A 17,172-nucleotide genomic window follows, 5' to 3' on the forward strand; every position below is an offset into this window, starting at 1 on the left:
TGTTTTGATGCACCATCAAGTACTGTTATAGTAGTTTCAAGTCTGTATATGCTCTTTCTAGACCTTGATAGTAAGTCCTTGATCTTATTCCTGGCAAATTTGGGTCATATCTGCTTTGACATATTACAGCTCGTTGTTGTGATCCATCTACAATAGCAATCTGTTCAAAATTCATGTACTACTCCCAGGTATTGGCTGCGCCTAAAGAAGACCCTAGCTTTGCCAACTCATCTACTTTTTCGTTAACGAAAATGTTCCTGTGACCAAGACCACAAATTATGAACAAGTGGAATTGACCTGCCAGTGAATTTAAAACCGTCATGAATTAGTCCCAGCTGTCGGCAAAACAAGCAATTCCATCTGACTGTCCGTGTATATGGTTGCTTACTGTATCCTCCCAAAGATATTCAATAGAACTTCACAGGCCTTGTCTACACCTAGTACCAAGCGAAAGAAGATGCAGAATGAGTTTGGTGGGAGCACAGAAATAGAGGTGCTCGACAATARTTCAATCAAAATTTGTTTGAGGGATGGACTCGATACTCTAAATACCGAATTTCAAAACTTTCTAAACTTCAAGCAAATTACAGTTAAGTTCGAAACCGCAATAAGGGCTTTAATTTAAGGCAATTCTTTTGCACATATAACCATTCAACATTTCTCTCCAGCAAGCAAGCAAGTCGATATTCCTTTCCACAAACCAACATAACACTTTGGCATTACATTATTTCGGTTTCGTTTCACCGGCCGCACTAAATCACTAAGTGCTAGTGTAAACAAATTTCTTCAAAAATTCACTTTTGTTTTCATTCGTTCGCCTTGCGGTCGTAAAGGTGGCCGCGTTCACTTTCGAAAAATTAACACTGACACTGTGACATGCTGACACCCAAACCTGGGTTGGCCAACGGCCAAAGCAGCCATAAAGCAACAAGAACAATGAGAAAAATGGCAAGCGCAATCAAGCAATGCGAGCGCGAAAAGRCACTCGCACTTCACACAAATACGCGAAACCGCGCAGCTCGGCGCGACAAACAATGGGCTTGCGTTAGCTACGCGGATAAACGCKCTTCAAAAATCGCTTTAATAATGAAAAATGCAGGGCGRAGAGAGGCTTTTGCTGTCACACTTTATTTGGTTTCCGCTTATTATTGCATGCTTTAGCTTGGMAATAATAAAAATGCAATCGCCTGACAGCGCGGCCGCCTGAGACTGGGCGCCTCGTTGCGGTTATGCAAAGCGGCGCGCGGCGCGGCGAGCGCAGTGCAATTGGACAGACCAATTTATATTGAGATATATGTATGTAAATATACTTATATATTTCGTAAGCATATCGGCGGCGACGCGTCATAAAATTGTCAGATAAAAGTGTGTGATTTTTGCATTTTATTTCTGCGCTTATATTATTTTTATGCGAGTGCCGCAGCGCCACGAACAAAGCGCGGCGAAGGAAGAAAGCAACAAATTTCCGTCTTCGGACTGGCAAAATGCAGGAAAAGTGATAAATTTGGCCGCCGCTGACGCTGCGCGTTAGCCACCTCCGAGGTGTGAAGCGYGCGATGGCGACGGTTGGCGAAGCGGCGCGTGGCTTTTGCAGTTGCTGTTACGCGACGCCTCGCCGGTTGCGGCAATCAGTGCGATTGTCAGAGGTAAAGGTATGTGAGTTGGCAGCTGCGGTACCGTTGCACTAATGCAATAAGGAATTATGTCATGAGTGACCCAAATACGAGAATGTGGTAAATGAAGCGAACGGCGGCGACGCAGTGGCAGCGGTGATAAAAGCGCCAAATGCCGTGTGCGGTCTGGACACACGCCAGCAAGTAAAGAACGAATCGGAAAACGAGCGGAGCGGCTGAAATGAACGAAACTGCCACAAAAGCGGTAAGAGAAACAAAAACGTGGAACATAAAGGCCGTAAAAGTAAGAAAGTGAATTAGTRAACACACTTTTTGTTTTAAGGCAATCGTGTCACGAAGGGCTGAGCCACTAAGCCAAATATATGACAAGTGTTGGCAGCCCACGAGAATCCGAGAAAAAGTGAAATTTTCGTKCACGACACTTTCATTACTCGCCATACATGCACTCACATAAGAACACACATATGTGTGTGTGTGTGCTGATGGCAATTAAGTGTATGAGTCAGCTGGGGCAGTGCGACAGCAAAAAGCAGTCGTAAATACACTTATTAAATACACTTATTAGCCTCGATTGTGTGGCCGAAATGCCAGTCGGCATGTGTGAAACTGAAACCGAAACTGATTTTTCACTTCTGTCATTTCGCCAGATCTTCATGTTTGCATGTTCAGCGGAAACTGTAATTTCTACGTAAGTGTTACTTTCGTTGGAATAAATGGAATAAAGTTTTATTGCTTTGACGTCTTTTGAAGCATAAAACAATTTAAAAAATATAAAAATTACAACAACTGAGACATTTCAGATTCTCCGTGCTAGAAAGTCGTCTTCAACTACCAGTTTGAGTGGAGTGCATTAATATTCCACTCTTCACAGACTTTTTTAAATACCAGTCACAGAACGTCWTTTCTACAAAAACAAAAACATGCAAGTAAGCAGTTGGAGAAGAAAAGCCCGTCTTTGTTGATCCATCTAATTGTAATTATTCGCATGCAATCGTTTACGAGCTCGTAATACCTGCAATAWAATCAAGAGTTGAAGATAAAGGATTGATGGGAAATATGGTGCAGCTCATCTGCTGCCAATTTTCTTACGGTTGGCTTCCGTAGACATATMAATTTGTGTCGAAACCCGCGTTCGATTCCAATAAACTTAGATTTATCATGAAAATTTCTATTATGAGAACTTAAAGCGGCACATTTTCCACTTTTTCCTAGTTTGTATAAGCAGATATCAAGAAATCATTATCTTCTGGCCCTACATCTACTTTGGGCCTGTCTCCAGACACCTCGATTTCCTTCCACTTTTGATTGTCTAGTATCGTTTGTGTTTCTAGACAGCAAGAAATATGACTTAATAGAATGAAACTAAGACTCTTAGTATGGASGGTTAGAGAAAGAGGTCAAATCCTGTTTTGCTTCAAAGCTTCAAACTCGTTTCCACAATTCCTTAAAATTTAATTTTTTTCCCGAAAATCCTATTGAATTGCACGAAAAGTCCCTTTACGTGCATTTTTAAAAATCTCTCAAAATCGTTTTGTGCGAAAAGTTAAGGGCTAAATTTACGTTTAAAATATTATTCAGAAATTTCCCGAGGTCTATGGCTAATCGAAGGCAAGGGTGGAGTCCACATAATATTTCAATCTACCGAGTTCGCACACATAAGCACAAACCGCTCAGCACCGCTTCCAGGTAGTCAACAGCCCAGCATGTTGCACATACTTTTATACTATATATACTCTTTTCGGTTTTCTTTATCGACTGCTGTGCGAGAAGTCAATACTCGTAATTTGCAAGCCACTTTGACTTGCAACAAATTGCGGAAATTGCTAAACGAAATGGAAAACATTTCCATTACAGTGGCACTGCCACAAATAAATGCGTATGTTGTTGCGGCAGCAGCGATGAAATACAACAGCGACAACAGTGTGGTCCATAGTCGTAAATACAAGAAACGGTGACAGCCGTTATGCGTTGTCCTGCTTGCGGTTGCCATACGACGAAATCAGTTGGATTTTGTGGTCCGTTTTTTATATCGGCAATGACAGGCGTTGGCTGCTACTGACGCAGCAAAGCCCGCAGTGCTACTTGCCGCACAATCAATACCAAGATAAATGTGGTTGCGTGTGTGTGTGTGTGTTTGTGTTTTCTTGAATTTGCCAACCAAACGCTCCGTTGCCGACACATAAACTTCGAGCGGCATTTCTCATTCGCGCTGCACCCATAGGCGCTATGCTGGCAACATTGTTGCCTTATAACGGCTGTTCTGCAACAAGCTTAGAACATTTATTGCAAGTAAAACACATAAAAATCAATTAAATTGCCAATTATTTGTCTTTGTTGCGTGTTTGTATTGAATTTCGTGCGTTTGGCCACAGCGTTGCGCCTCGCTTGTGAAGACCACCCCACMGGCGTAATTTGGTTTCCAACTGGTCAGCAGCGGTGGGTTTATCAACGCGGAGTAATATCTTGAAGTGCTCGCAAAAGGTATAAACATCCGATGTACATCATTTCGGTTATCACATTTCACTCTAAAAAAGTGATGGATTGCGGGAAATCTTTGRTTATGGTGTGGAAAACAAAACTCTCGGCAATCATTGGTGGAATGGTTACCTCTTCAAACTGAGGCAGTCTAGAGCGTTATATCCAGATTGGTCAGATTTCTTATTCAGGTTCTTTCTTTCTATTCTTAGGTATTAAATTTCAAACATTTCAAATAATGAATTATGTAGAATAATCTGAAACCTATGTAGACATGTTCTATCCAACAGGCCTGATCTAACCTAGGGTAGTTTTTATTACGTTTAGGTTAGGCAGCATAAATACAAGAGCAGCTTTAATATTAGCTGCTTTAGGAAAAGCCAGGAAATATTGCCACTGCGGAAGGCTTATAAAATAGGTTTATTATGCTAATATTCATACTTCATACACTAAGTATAATTATATTCTGAACGGGGTATAAGAAATCTGTCAAATAGCTTGTAACGCTTAGAAAGAAACGTCGGAAACCCCAAAAAATATATACAAATGATCGGCGTTATGTTTGGTAATATACAAGTAGAGGAACTCTAGAATAAGTTGCACACTAATTTAGTCCCTTCCGTGAAACTGCTGAATTATTATACAAAATGCCACCYTAGTCTCACTCTTTTATTCAAAAGTTAATCAGGCACTTTACTTATTGCATCACCATGCTTTTTATAACTTTTATGAATTTTTAATTAACCTTGCGCATTTACAATTAAGAGCACTTTTTCCAAGTGCTTCCGAAATACAGCCAGTAAAATACGAATTATATTTATAGACACGAAAGGACCTTAACGAGCAAATTTACAAAATTACGAGCCCATAAATGATATCCAATGCTCGCGGCCGGGTTCGCGTGAGTCCCAAGTGCSGCTAAACGCGACTCGGCGACATTTTTATGACTTTCTTCTACGGAAGCCGAGCAAACACGAACATGCAAGCTTAAATTTGCAAGCATTTGTTAGCATGTATGTGTGTGTTTAAGTAACAACTATAACAAGGCAAAGTCAATAGAGTAGAGCGCCACTTCTCAAGAGACAATAAATATTAGCAGTTAATCTAAGCAAACATTAAAAGCTTCACGCTATAACAAGCTCATACACATGTGAGTGTGTGGCACATTGCCTATGTGTGTATACAGAGTAGGTATCAGTTGTTTGTTTGTGTAAATTTACACATTGCATGCAAATGAACTCTAATGGGCTTACAAGCAAATGTTAGTCAAATCAAGACAATTCACAAAATTTGCATACAGACATACACTCATCTGCACATACTTACACACATATGTATGTGCATAACAGAAGTCTGCTCATTTGGTGAACGGCAGTAGGAATGGTGCCGGATGGATGTGCGTGCGACTACTAAATGCCGAATGTTGAAGGACATTACAAGGAACACGCTTGACTACGACAGGTTTCGCTTATGTGATATCACTTTGAAAAAYATCACAGAAACCAATGAATTTTAGGTTGGGATAGGTAGAGGATACTTTAAGTGTTACCTGACTTTCATGCTCATTGAGGATGCTTCATTCTTCCAATATAATTAAATATGACAATTTACGAAGCGCGACTCTCAATTGGCACGTGTGTTGTAATTTTTTTGAACATAGAATTTTTTGGGTATCTATTTAAAGCCGAAAAGGTAATGAATATCGTCGACCCACCTTATTCACCAGATTTGGCTCCGAGGTATTTTTTCTTGTTGTCCGAACTGAAATTGCCGCTCCGTGGAACCCGTTTTCAGTCCATCGAAGAGATGGATTAATGTGTTGCTGTATACCATACAATCGAGTTCATACAAATGTTGTCCAGGAAGTAAAGCACTGAGTCGATTTGAAGAAATGTATTGACCAATAGTTACAACTCTTTAAAAACTTTCAAAATAGACTCCTTCTRCGTCTATGCAGCGCTGCCAGCGCGATTTCCAAGCATTAAAGACGTCTCGGAAGGCATTATCCGGTATAGCCTTGAGAGCCGAAGAGCATGCTGCTTAGATCCGTTTTCATCGGCTTTCCTAGCAAGAAAACAAAAAATGTCCGTGGAGGTCACATCTGGTCTGTAGGCTGCCTTAGTTAAGTAGCTGTTTACAAGAAAGGTGTTGTGAGCCGGGGCGTTGTCATGGTGCAACTTCTGCGGCTGCGATGTCTTGCCGGACCCGATTGACCCTTGAGTCGCTTTAGTCTCTTGAGGACTTCCACATAAAACTTGGCCTTGACGGTTTGTCCGAGAGGAACAAAYTCATGGTAGACGATGCCTTTGATGTCATARMAGACAATGAGCATCATTTTAATTTTTTCGTCGTRCGAAATCGTTTGTTCAGACTCTTTAGGTACTTGGAAATAACTAAGACAACGCGTTCGTTAGCTAGGAACGCCTTMTACTGAATCCAGTCGGTGCGCACGCTCCGTAGTACAGTCGCGGCGGAAGAAAAATCAGTTATATTACTTTCCCGACAAACCCTGTAGGGTAAGCATAAGTGTAATATAGTCAAGTAATGCTTAAAGATGGCAATATTTATATTTCTTTCTATCTTCACATATTGTTGTTGTTATAGCGACAGAAAATATTCCTKAAGCAATTTCGAAGAATAATGTAGAGTCTAAATTTTTTTACCGGATRGAATTCCCGGTYCATTCCGGTTACTTAAATCCAACTRGGATGAGAAGCTTGCTCTCCCTTTCCCTGCTTTCAATAAACTTGATGAACTCGTGGCATGTACTTGCTATGCATATAAATCAATTTAGCAACCCATCAATGAAAGGCACTCCTTGAATATTCTGGAATAAAACTGTGCCGTCGCATGCTGAAACAGTGGGCAAGGCAATAGCATTGCTCTCCACAAGCTCCCGATTTGGCACGAAGTATGCATGGGTGGCCGCATTGCGTGCGGAATTTGTGGTCTACGAACGCTATAAAAAGAACATATTAGTTAGTTTTAGAGAAGAGGAGCGTGTTTATAAATAATTAGTTGTCACGTGGTTTGGCTGCGGAATTCAGCGAATAAATGCTTGAGAAATTCCTTTTGGAAAACCAAAAATCGTGTCTAATTTTAATTAGACTTTCCGAGCAATCGCTTGCTTGTAAGGTAGTTGTCGCTGTTGATATACCCTCGCGAAGCCCAAAAAGGGTGCGCTCAACAGTATTCTGCGCACTTTGTTGCAGGACTTGCGTGATTCAGTGATTCAAGCAGCGCTAATGTTAGAATTTTTTTTATTTAAAATAATTTCTTGTCACACAAATGGAAGCACTTTGCTTGATTAAAACGCCAACACATACACAATAACAATTTAAAATCGAAAAAATTGCTTTGGCAATACCTTGCTGAATTGCATTTGCTTTGCAGTCTCATAAATACCTCAGTGCGGTTGCACAATCGTTCAATAGAGCATTCACACTTAAATATTTATTATTGTTATTATTTTCCGAGTACAAAACGAGCGCGCCGTGAAGCTGTGAACCCCTGTTATGATTGTTTATGAATTTATCCACTGGTCGAGGCAAAATGGAAAAATGGAATGACCAAAGCAGTTCACCRTTTAAGGCAATCGTGAACAAATTGTGAGTCGGCAGCGCGCCCACCAAAGGACAACAAATTAAAAGCTCCACCGAATGGCAGAATTGCAATTCATAAATGAAATCGAAATCCCTAAGTTGGCGTTGAGTAATCGCTTGAATCGCTCGAATCGCTGGCACACCGATGAAATCATACGAGCTGATTGCTGGCTAGCGTGCCCAGGTGCACGGCGATCGCGCTTGCACTTTTATGCAATCGAAATTGTGCATGCCACACACACACACCCACACACGTATACAGGTCAGTATGCGCACGTGCATACCTGATTGCTTCTATGTGCACTTATGCACTTATGGATTGGTGAATACATGCGCTCGGCATATGCTCGTGTGACAACGTGCCACATGGTCACTCGTCGCCTGCGGCATTGTTTACCAACATTTGTAATCGAATACTGTTATTGTTATTGCTATTGCTGCTTGGTGCATTGATGTTGCGCACTTTTTGTTGGCAATTGCAATCGCTTGTGGCACACGTTGCGCCTGACATTGTCGAAGGTGGCGCACAGGCCCAGCAGTCGTTGTGTCACACAGTGTCCGCGGCATAGAAAACATTTTTGTTTGGGCGTGTGTGTGTGTGTGCGCTTGCAGCCGGCAGCATGACTCAGGTTCAAGTTGGTGTCGCCAATATCTCGAAAACTAGCTTGCAGCATTTATTTTTCTATTTTTAAATTATTCATTAAATGCTTTGTCTTAAGTTCGGCGGCAGCGCTCTTTTAGAAAAAAAAATTGTGCGGTCAAAAATTTTGTCTCGCGAGAACTAGTTCCTCTTGCAGCTYAACTGGTTTGCTGCTTTATTGATTGTCTCTAAATCAAAGAAATTAGCTGACCTCGCTTCGGTCAGGTGGACTTTTGGTTGAACCGAATTCCTTGCATCTTAGCGCATCACTTGTTCAGGATTCCAAAAAACTTATTTCTTGAATCGGCAGCAACTGGTCTCAACGCAACTAGTGCTAGAAGCGCTTGTTACGGCATTTCCAAAGTTATGGCATTTGTATACACATGTACTGCTACAAATACACATATACACAAGATAGCAACAGTTATGTCATCGCTTGAGCTTTTGTCACCCTTTTTGAAATTTATGTGTTTAAGGTGTGCGCAATTACTTAGAACAACGCAATAAATTAATACAATGTTGCAAGTGGCCAAGAACTTTTGCTTTATTTGAACGGTCTTCTTCTTGCTTCTCTTCTTAACACGATATTCTGGCACTAACTTTCATAAAATTTTGTATTTTATTGAAATTTGTCTATACGCTCTTTGTTATTTCAGCAGCAGCAGGTCGCCTTTATATTTCGGGATTTCGCATCTTGAAGTCTGGCAAAGCCACAATTTTATCGTGAAGTTTGATATTTGTGTTGTTAGGCAAACTCATAATTTTTTGACATACAAGCACTATTTGTGTTATTTACAGTATGTTCAAATATTCATCTCGGCCAAGAAATAAAATTTAATCTCGAACCTTTTCTATGCCATTATTTGTTACAACTTTCAACGAAGATTATCTCAGCAACAGTGAATCGATGAGCTTACTTCAGTTTTTGGCGATGAAGCCCAATAAATTACCAGCTTTTTTACTATTAAAGTACAAGCGGAACCTCAATCCGCTAAACCTAACCTGCTCACAACTCCAGACTCTCCTACGGAATGAGCTGATTAAGTAACGCTTCGTGGGAGAGATAAGACTWTTAAGTCTCCTCTATGGCATGGACTKAGGGGCACCTAAGYTGCTCTATATGTCTCAGTTTTATCATAATTGAATCTGCTGCTTCACTGACAGCTTTCCAGTTCTCAGTGGACTGACAAATACGTGTTGTCAAATTTCCCACGGTAAAACTACCAACGTGTGTTGTTTTAAGTTTTTCCCTTCTACTTAAAAAGYGAGGGCAATAAGAGAATATATGCTCAGAGTCTTCAAAGCCCTCTTATCACTTCGGACAATTCAGACTAATATCTTGTTGAAATCTGTACAGGTAGGTTCAAAAGCATTAATGTCCTATTAGTACGGTATTTGGGTTAGGTGGAAAACCAGACCCCGTCTATCGATCCACGAATGGATGTCCGGTATCATTGTGTGGTTTCACAATCCTGAACAAAGCGAGGATTGCCACTGCTGCTACCATGTTAATAAGTGACTCTCTCTTCTCTCTTGGCTCCTATACACCTGCTCGTATTCGGCACCCTGGATGTCAATGGGCATGATACTGGATATTACTTCAGCAGCGTCGCTTGATATTGTTCGGAAGCACTCTTTACTCTTAGTGCCGACAGCGCGTGCACGCTGCTTATTTGACATATGCCTTACTGACTAGCGCCTGAATTCATATTCGAGCCGCATGTAATAAACCGATCTCATTAATTTTTCCATTAAAAARCGCCGGCTGGTACGCACGCAGCCTTTATATGCCTTCATTCTTGATAAGGCGTCCAGGATTTAATTCGCTTTACCTGTAGTGTATTCTAGATTATCCTTGAATCTGAGCCTTGGCTCTACCATTGACCAGTGTTTATCGGTGAATGCATGGTGCATCCAAACGAGATCGAAGACGTTTTATAGGCATTATTTGGGATTAAGTAACATGTGTTCAATATTGCATGAAAATTTGACTGTGACAAAAATTTATTCATTGGTTGCGAGAAATTTTAAAACAATACGATAGCAAGTTAAACAGCAACAAAATGAGTGTTTCCAAATGAGCCGAATTTAACAAAAGTTGTCTTTCAAATAATCAGGAAAACGAACCGCTGAATTCGGATCATTTTCACCAAGCCAATGCGAGCTCTCACACATCGGCTGAAATAACTGCTTTTTTGGAGCGCACAAAACGTCGATTTCATAGAATACGCCTGAGTTGACCTGGCCAAATGACACTTTTTATTCCCGAGCAAAGTTTCAAAGTTTAAAATATGTTTGTGTTCTCTAATGCCGAAATATGAAATTCAAACCTCTTACAAGTCGTGGGATTTCATTTTGGGAGTATAATCTGAATATATTCTCTGTACTTCTAATGTGGTGGTAAGCATTTTTGGGTTCTCATACTGTGGTTTGTACTGTGGTGTGGTTGTGGGCTGACTTTGGTCTTTACACCCCGGCCACTGCACTAATTGTTCCGGGAAGTGTTTCCCAAACAGCAGTTGTAATGTCATTTTCATAGTTCCAAACTCATCTTTTCTATCGCACTTACATAATATGACAATACTAGAATAATTGTGATTGCTCTTCATATTGTAACAGGCGATTGCTGTCATTACGCGTAATTGCACATGCCACAATTAGCAAAGCACTTTGAGAATTACTACCTTGGGATACCTACATAATGTTGTAACGCCAAAGCGCACACTTAATGTTGCATACAAAATATAGGGTGGTCAACAGTGGTTAATGTATTTAAGAGCATCGCACGCAGCGCCGGAATGCAGGCGGTTTGTGTGTTTGTAATACACGCCGAAGTATTTGGCGCCAACATAATTACGCTGGGCGCTTATGCACATACAAACATACAACAGCATATGCATACATATTTATTAATATAAATTTCCCCAAAAAGCATAGTAATTGTCTGCTTTGTTGTAATTTTTAAGTTTTAATAACATTAAGCATTCGGCGCATTTTATGTTTACACATACAAACCACTTTGTGGTGTGTGTATTATGTGCGCGTGTACGTTTGTGTAGCCATGAGGTTAATGTCACGCAATCGGTTAGTCGATGTCACTTTGGCGTGCAACTGTAAGCTAACCTGTGAGCAGCCAAAATATCTCAAAGTTAAACACCATTTTGCTACTACACGCATACACTCATACACACAGTAAACAGTTTGGCTTTGTATGACTATTAATATGATTACAACAAATTATGTTTAACGGCGCTTTCTGATATACTTAATTTAATTTAGGCAATTGATGCGCTCACCGGGCTGTAATGTGAACAGATGGCGTTACTTCACTAATACATACGTATAATGAGTACTACGTCTGTTGCGTATACGCACTGTCTATCTAGCAATGCATGTGTGTGTGTTTGCACCTGTACCCACTGACCTACAAAGCCATGTGTGAGTTTCCAAGAAATTTCACACTAAACGCTTCAGAAAATTGCGGCGAAGGCAAAAGTTCAAATCATAATGCTTAAATAATGACAGCAATGAAATTTAATTGACCCACCTTGACAACTGCTGTTGATTAGCTGAATTTTCATGTGTACTAATTTTTAAAAGCACTTAATTTGTGATATTATTAACGGTATCTAGGTCACAAGTAACTGAATTTGTTTATTTACTTACTAGTATAAATATAACAAAATTAAGTTGAAGTTTGATTCGAAATACGAAAAGACCTTTTCGACTACCAAGTAGACAATAAAAAACTTAAAATACCGATCTTGGGATCATTTGAGAGGAAACAAGTATGAAGGATTTCATATTATTTCCACTTTTTCACAAAAGAGAAACCTCTTAGCTACATGGGGTTTTTTAATAGCCACTTAAATATTACTTAATATTGTAACCTTAACAGCACTATGGAGAACATCTGAYTCAAGCTCTGAAATTCGCAATTTMTTTTACGTTTTTATTGCGAATAGTTTATTTCAGTTTCGACAGAAAACAATCTTCTTAATGATTGGCAATTATAGCTTCTTRCTAGCGCACGATGTGAACTCTATTTCGTTAAGTATATTAAATAACATCAAAGTCGTGTTAAGATTTGGGAAAGAATATGAGAACTTCTGTCATACCAAGTGCTGCTTCCTGATGCGTTCTTAATACCTATGCCATTTGTTTTTGTTTTTTTTTTTTTTTTGCAGCCATATGGATATTTCACTAACGTGAGATGACTCAATCAAGCATTGACCTTGAGCTTGTCCGTCATTAATCTTCAAGAGAAGCTAAAAATAAACCATAAAGGCAATAAATAATATGAAAAAAAGAGAAAATTGGTTTGCCAAAAATGAACACTAAAAAATTACTAATCGTTTGAAGACATTTTGTTGCCGCCAAATTTAAGCGCTGACGCATGGCAGCGGCGTCCAACATGTGGAAGCTCATATTCAAATTCGCGACGCAGGCGTTTTTAGTCTTTACAACTAACATTAATTTTTGGCAAGCGAAATTGCCGCGCATTGGCCTTTTCATCTTCATTCAAAGAATCATTTGCTTCACTTCACCGCCTGCCCCCGATGTGTCTTTGCTAATCATGCGTGAAGTATGTAAGTATGCGCATGCGTGGCTCAGACCGGCTGTCAAGAACAGCTTAATTCGTTTTACAAGGTAAACATAAGTARTTTACCAAAGGAAAAAACAATGAACAATTTTGTTTATAGCTCTCGCCAGCTAAATATAATTATTTTAGTAATTAAAATTTATGATTTTCATTTTTAGACGCCACAGGAATGACTACCATATTTAGTCTTCATTTCATCTCCACTAACATATCTATGTTATTTTTGATATTTAACTCTTTTATTTATGGGTAGTCGAAAAAGTCTTTTCGTATTTTGTTAATATATGTCGTTGCAGGTCGGTAGCACTGATCACATTGTGTCATACCATATAGTGTGAGATTTTAAGACTCACTTAACCAAAAAAATTGAATTCGGAGAAGTTGAAAAAAGTTACAGCYATTCAAAAATGAGGACAAAAAATAAGAAATACGAAAATACCTTTTGCACTTCCCAATATATACTATTTTCCTATTCTCAAAATTTCCAATGCAATGATTGAGAGAAGCAAACCACTGCACTGCAATATCTTACTTAATACTCAATTGGATTTAACCAGACTAAAACTTCTCAGATCCGCCAAACACAAAAACATATGACTTCTTTATTTGGTATTTTTTCTATGAGTTTTCTATATCGTTACAAAACATAACAACTCAGAAACGAACATGCCGACCGTCAACGCAGCGAGAATTAATAAAATATTTTAGCCAGACAAGATGTTTATCGGAACTTTGTTGTCGAGGAAAAATGTCTCTATTGAGGTCACAATAAATCACAAATTTACAACAAAAGAGACAAAAATTCACTCAACGCTCCCAAGACTCAAAACAAAGGCACACACACACGATCACAAAACGAAAACACATGCAGATAACATACAATATGACCGCTGCAACAACAATGCACGATTCAGCTTTTACATTTGCTTGCGAAATCCATCAAACCCTTTGACACTTTTAGGGTAACATAGAAGTGAATTCCACTGCAGTTCAATTGGGGAAAATGTCTTCAATGTGTTTGTGTGTGCCGCTGAAGCTGTGTCCGCCGCCACTGCAATCAATCAAATGCACCAAACGGCGGCGATAAATCATAAAAATTCAAATTGACGTTTTCCAGCAAAAGACGAGAAATCGGAAACAAATTGCGTTAATCTTATTAGCAATCAAGCGGTCCGTCACTCACTGCGTCAATCAGGCGGACAAAAGCCTCAGCGACGCACAGCAAACTTAAGGGGCACGCGCCAAATAGTTTGTGGGGAGACAAAGCAAATCAATTTCGTAAACCACAATTGCGATGGTGGTCGATATGAAGTCTGCCGCAAAGCTGCTGCTGCCACTGATTATAAACCAAGGCGGCTGCTGTGGCGACAAACGGCGCGACGTGCAGCATGCCGCCTGCAACAATCAATATTCCAGCGCTTAAGCATTGCAAGCGTTGCATAAGTGCTCCTAGATGCAGTTATGTATATGAAATGCTGCCTGCGCCATTTAAAGGTGTGTCAAATGGTACAAATGAYTGCGAGAGAAATATTGTGTAAGCTCAGCGCTGTCAGTTGTACTTATGCTCGCTTATATTTTGTTGTAGTTGCTTGTACATACATATATGTAWGTGACGTATGTGCGCATGTGAAATTGAAGTTTACTGAACACACATTTTATAAAATTTTACTGCGCCTTATTTAGCTGGCCGCCTTCAAAATCTGACTATGTGTTTAAATTAACGAAATCTTTCAATACTTGAAGAGAGACCAACACCCCGTCATAAGGACCTTTTTCTTTTACGGTTACTATGACCAATAGCTGCTGACGTAAGGCGATGACATTTATATCATTGGCCTCAAAAACCGGGCCGTCAGTTCTACTCTCTCCAGGAAACGAAGCAAATGCATCTAGCAATGAACGAGGGCAAGACGGAATAACTTCTGCCATCAAAGTAACAGTCGTCACTGTAACAGTCATAACTTCAAAGTAGATAATTTCATCTATCTTGGAACCAGTATTAACATGAACAACAACGCCAGCCTTGAAATTCAACGCAGAATAGTTCTTGTCACCAGAACCGAGTAGGCAACCTCCACACCGTTGGAAAGACCAGATATAGAAGGATCTGGTTACACTCGAAATCTCCAACTGATGCCAACATGGAAACGGAAGATCGACCGGCGCGCAGTTGTAAACTCTGCTATAGCCGAGTAAGCGGTGTCAGAGTGGACGTCTTCCTCTTTTTGCAGTTATGTCCTTTTCATTGGGGATGTTTTTTACKTGGCGKATCTCAAACCCAGCCCACAAGCCTGGGGAGGGCTGATTCGCCTTCTCACTTTAGCTCGTCTTCAAASTGATGTTCTTTGRTTACCCAGAGRGTACTTGGTTTAAGAGTGGAAGTCATSAGCTGCTTKAGCGAAATRTAAARGGATCATTTCTGGCCACTCTCAAGTGACTGGCGCGCAGAGATTTTCTTAACTTGSGCGAGCTTCACCTCCAAATATGTATTCCTGAGAAAAATTAGCTTCTTGAGTGCATAATACGCAAATTCGGAGTCAGAGTTAAGCTATAAGTGTATTGATGCCCACATCAGTAATTATTAAAAACAATTATGTGGAACAAATAAGCTGAAATTTAGTTATTGTGCTATGTCAAGAAGACAGGGAGACTCCTTAAATTTTCATAAAGTCATAAAACTCTTTTTTTTTTATTGAATCTACTAATTTATATAGGAAAAACTATTTGTTACCGATTACTAATTAGTTATTATATTTTGTTTTTGTTCTTTCATTGCAGGTAATCACACTCAGACAACCATAGAAATCTCGATTTGCCCTTCTAGCTACAGGGTTCACCTATAATTCAGGTGAAATATTTTAATATGCACAACACAACTYTTCCATCACTACAAATTAATACAAAGGTTGAAAGCTAAAAAGGTTCAAGAAGAAGAAATATTTAAATTTTAAGTTGATAAAGAACATCCATTACTAATTGWAACTAAAATGTGATTAATATATACGCCTACCGAGTATGCACTTTCGCCGGTAACTTTGCCGCCTTTGGGTCGTCATCGGCTTBAATTACACGAGCATTAGCGAGTGCACTTAATGCGCACAGCCGACAAGGGCAGGGTTATCAGTGGAATTGTCTGAGTAGCGAGTGGTGATAGAAGATAAGCTTGTAATTAGCTGGGACATGGGTGATGCAGCTGCAACATTGAATGTGTTATGCGCAGTTAATCGTGCACGAGAATGATATATGCAAGTCGCAGTGGCCAATCGTGTCCGTCTGTCAAGTCAAGTGTGTAACGACGTGCATGTTAGCCGATGCTGCTGTAAAATATTTTATTGCTTATAATTAGCAAGTTGTTTATTTTTAGAAATTCCATAACCTTTTGGCATAAATTTGCTCAAGTACCATTAAAGTTATGCTGGCTGTGGGATAATTAAATGCAAAACCGTTTGCTAACACGTCGCTAATATATTGTGACGAAAGGTTAAGCAGTTTGCGGTTGGTTTTAATCACAGTCACCGATTAGTGTTGGTCATTCGATGTACTTATGTAAACGAGAATACTATGGGGGCAACTATTGTAAAAATCGCATAAATAATTGATGATGTTGATTGATGCCTGAATAAGGTATATTAAGTTGGTAACAACCAAAATGTAACTTCGGTGACCCTATAAATTATGTACCACGTATACATATAGACCCGTATGACTGTCTGTATAAGCGCGATCTACTCCTTCATTTTTTGAGGAAAGATTTCCTAAAAAAATTCTAAAAATTTTCCACGCCCTTTCCTTGCCATGAAGCCACTCAATAGCCGATATCGGATCACTTTTGGATATATCAGTCATATTTTTTTACTATACTTAAATTTGTTTACTTTTGTGCATTTTTATTTAATATATATGAAATTTATTAAACTCTTTATATTTATATATATAATATTTATTATATTTATATTATTTATTGTAATAACAGCTTCATGAAAAGTGCACATAAACGCACACACATGCTTTAAATTTATCGTAGTTGTATTTTGTTCATAATAATTCATGGTGTCTGGGGCAGTCAGTGGTGCATGAATTCTCTCTCAATTAATTTCAATAATTTTCCCCGCCTGCKAATAATCACAGATGTGTGTCAGGGTGACCAGTGCGAATTATAAACAAAACAGTTATTAGTAAGCGATTGCTTAGAGCTCGTATATTGGCTATTAAAAATTA

At 39.4% G+C, this 17,172-nt stretch overlaps 1 protein-coding gene across 4 annotated transcripts in view; it reads left to right on the top strand.

Moving 5' to 3' along the window:
- LOC108968730 overlaps positions 1-17,172 on the top strand; it is a 171,272-nt gene that overhangs the window by 102,253 nt on the left and 51,847 nt on the right. The window contains exon 1 of one of the 4 annotated variants that reach the window (XM_018932931.1): positions 15,782-15,802. The exons of the other annotated variants lie outside the window; for them this stretch is intronic. The gene's annotated coding sequence lies outside the window, so the exon portion shown is untranslated. Of the gene's footprint in view, positions 1-15,781; positions 15,803-17,172 lie in introns of those variants that run through there. 4 annotated transcript variants of the gene reach the window in all.

This window comes from Bactrocera latifrons, unplaced genomic scaffold (assembly GCF_001853355.1).
Source record: "Bactrocera latifrons isolate USDA-ARS-PBARC rearing strain unplaced genomic scaffold, ASM185335v1 scaffold_227, whole genome shotgun sequence".
NCBI classification, from domain to species: Eukaryota; Metazoa; Arthropoda; class Insecta; order Diptera; family Tephritidae; genus Bactrocera; species Bactrocera latifrons.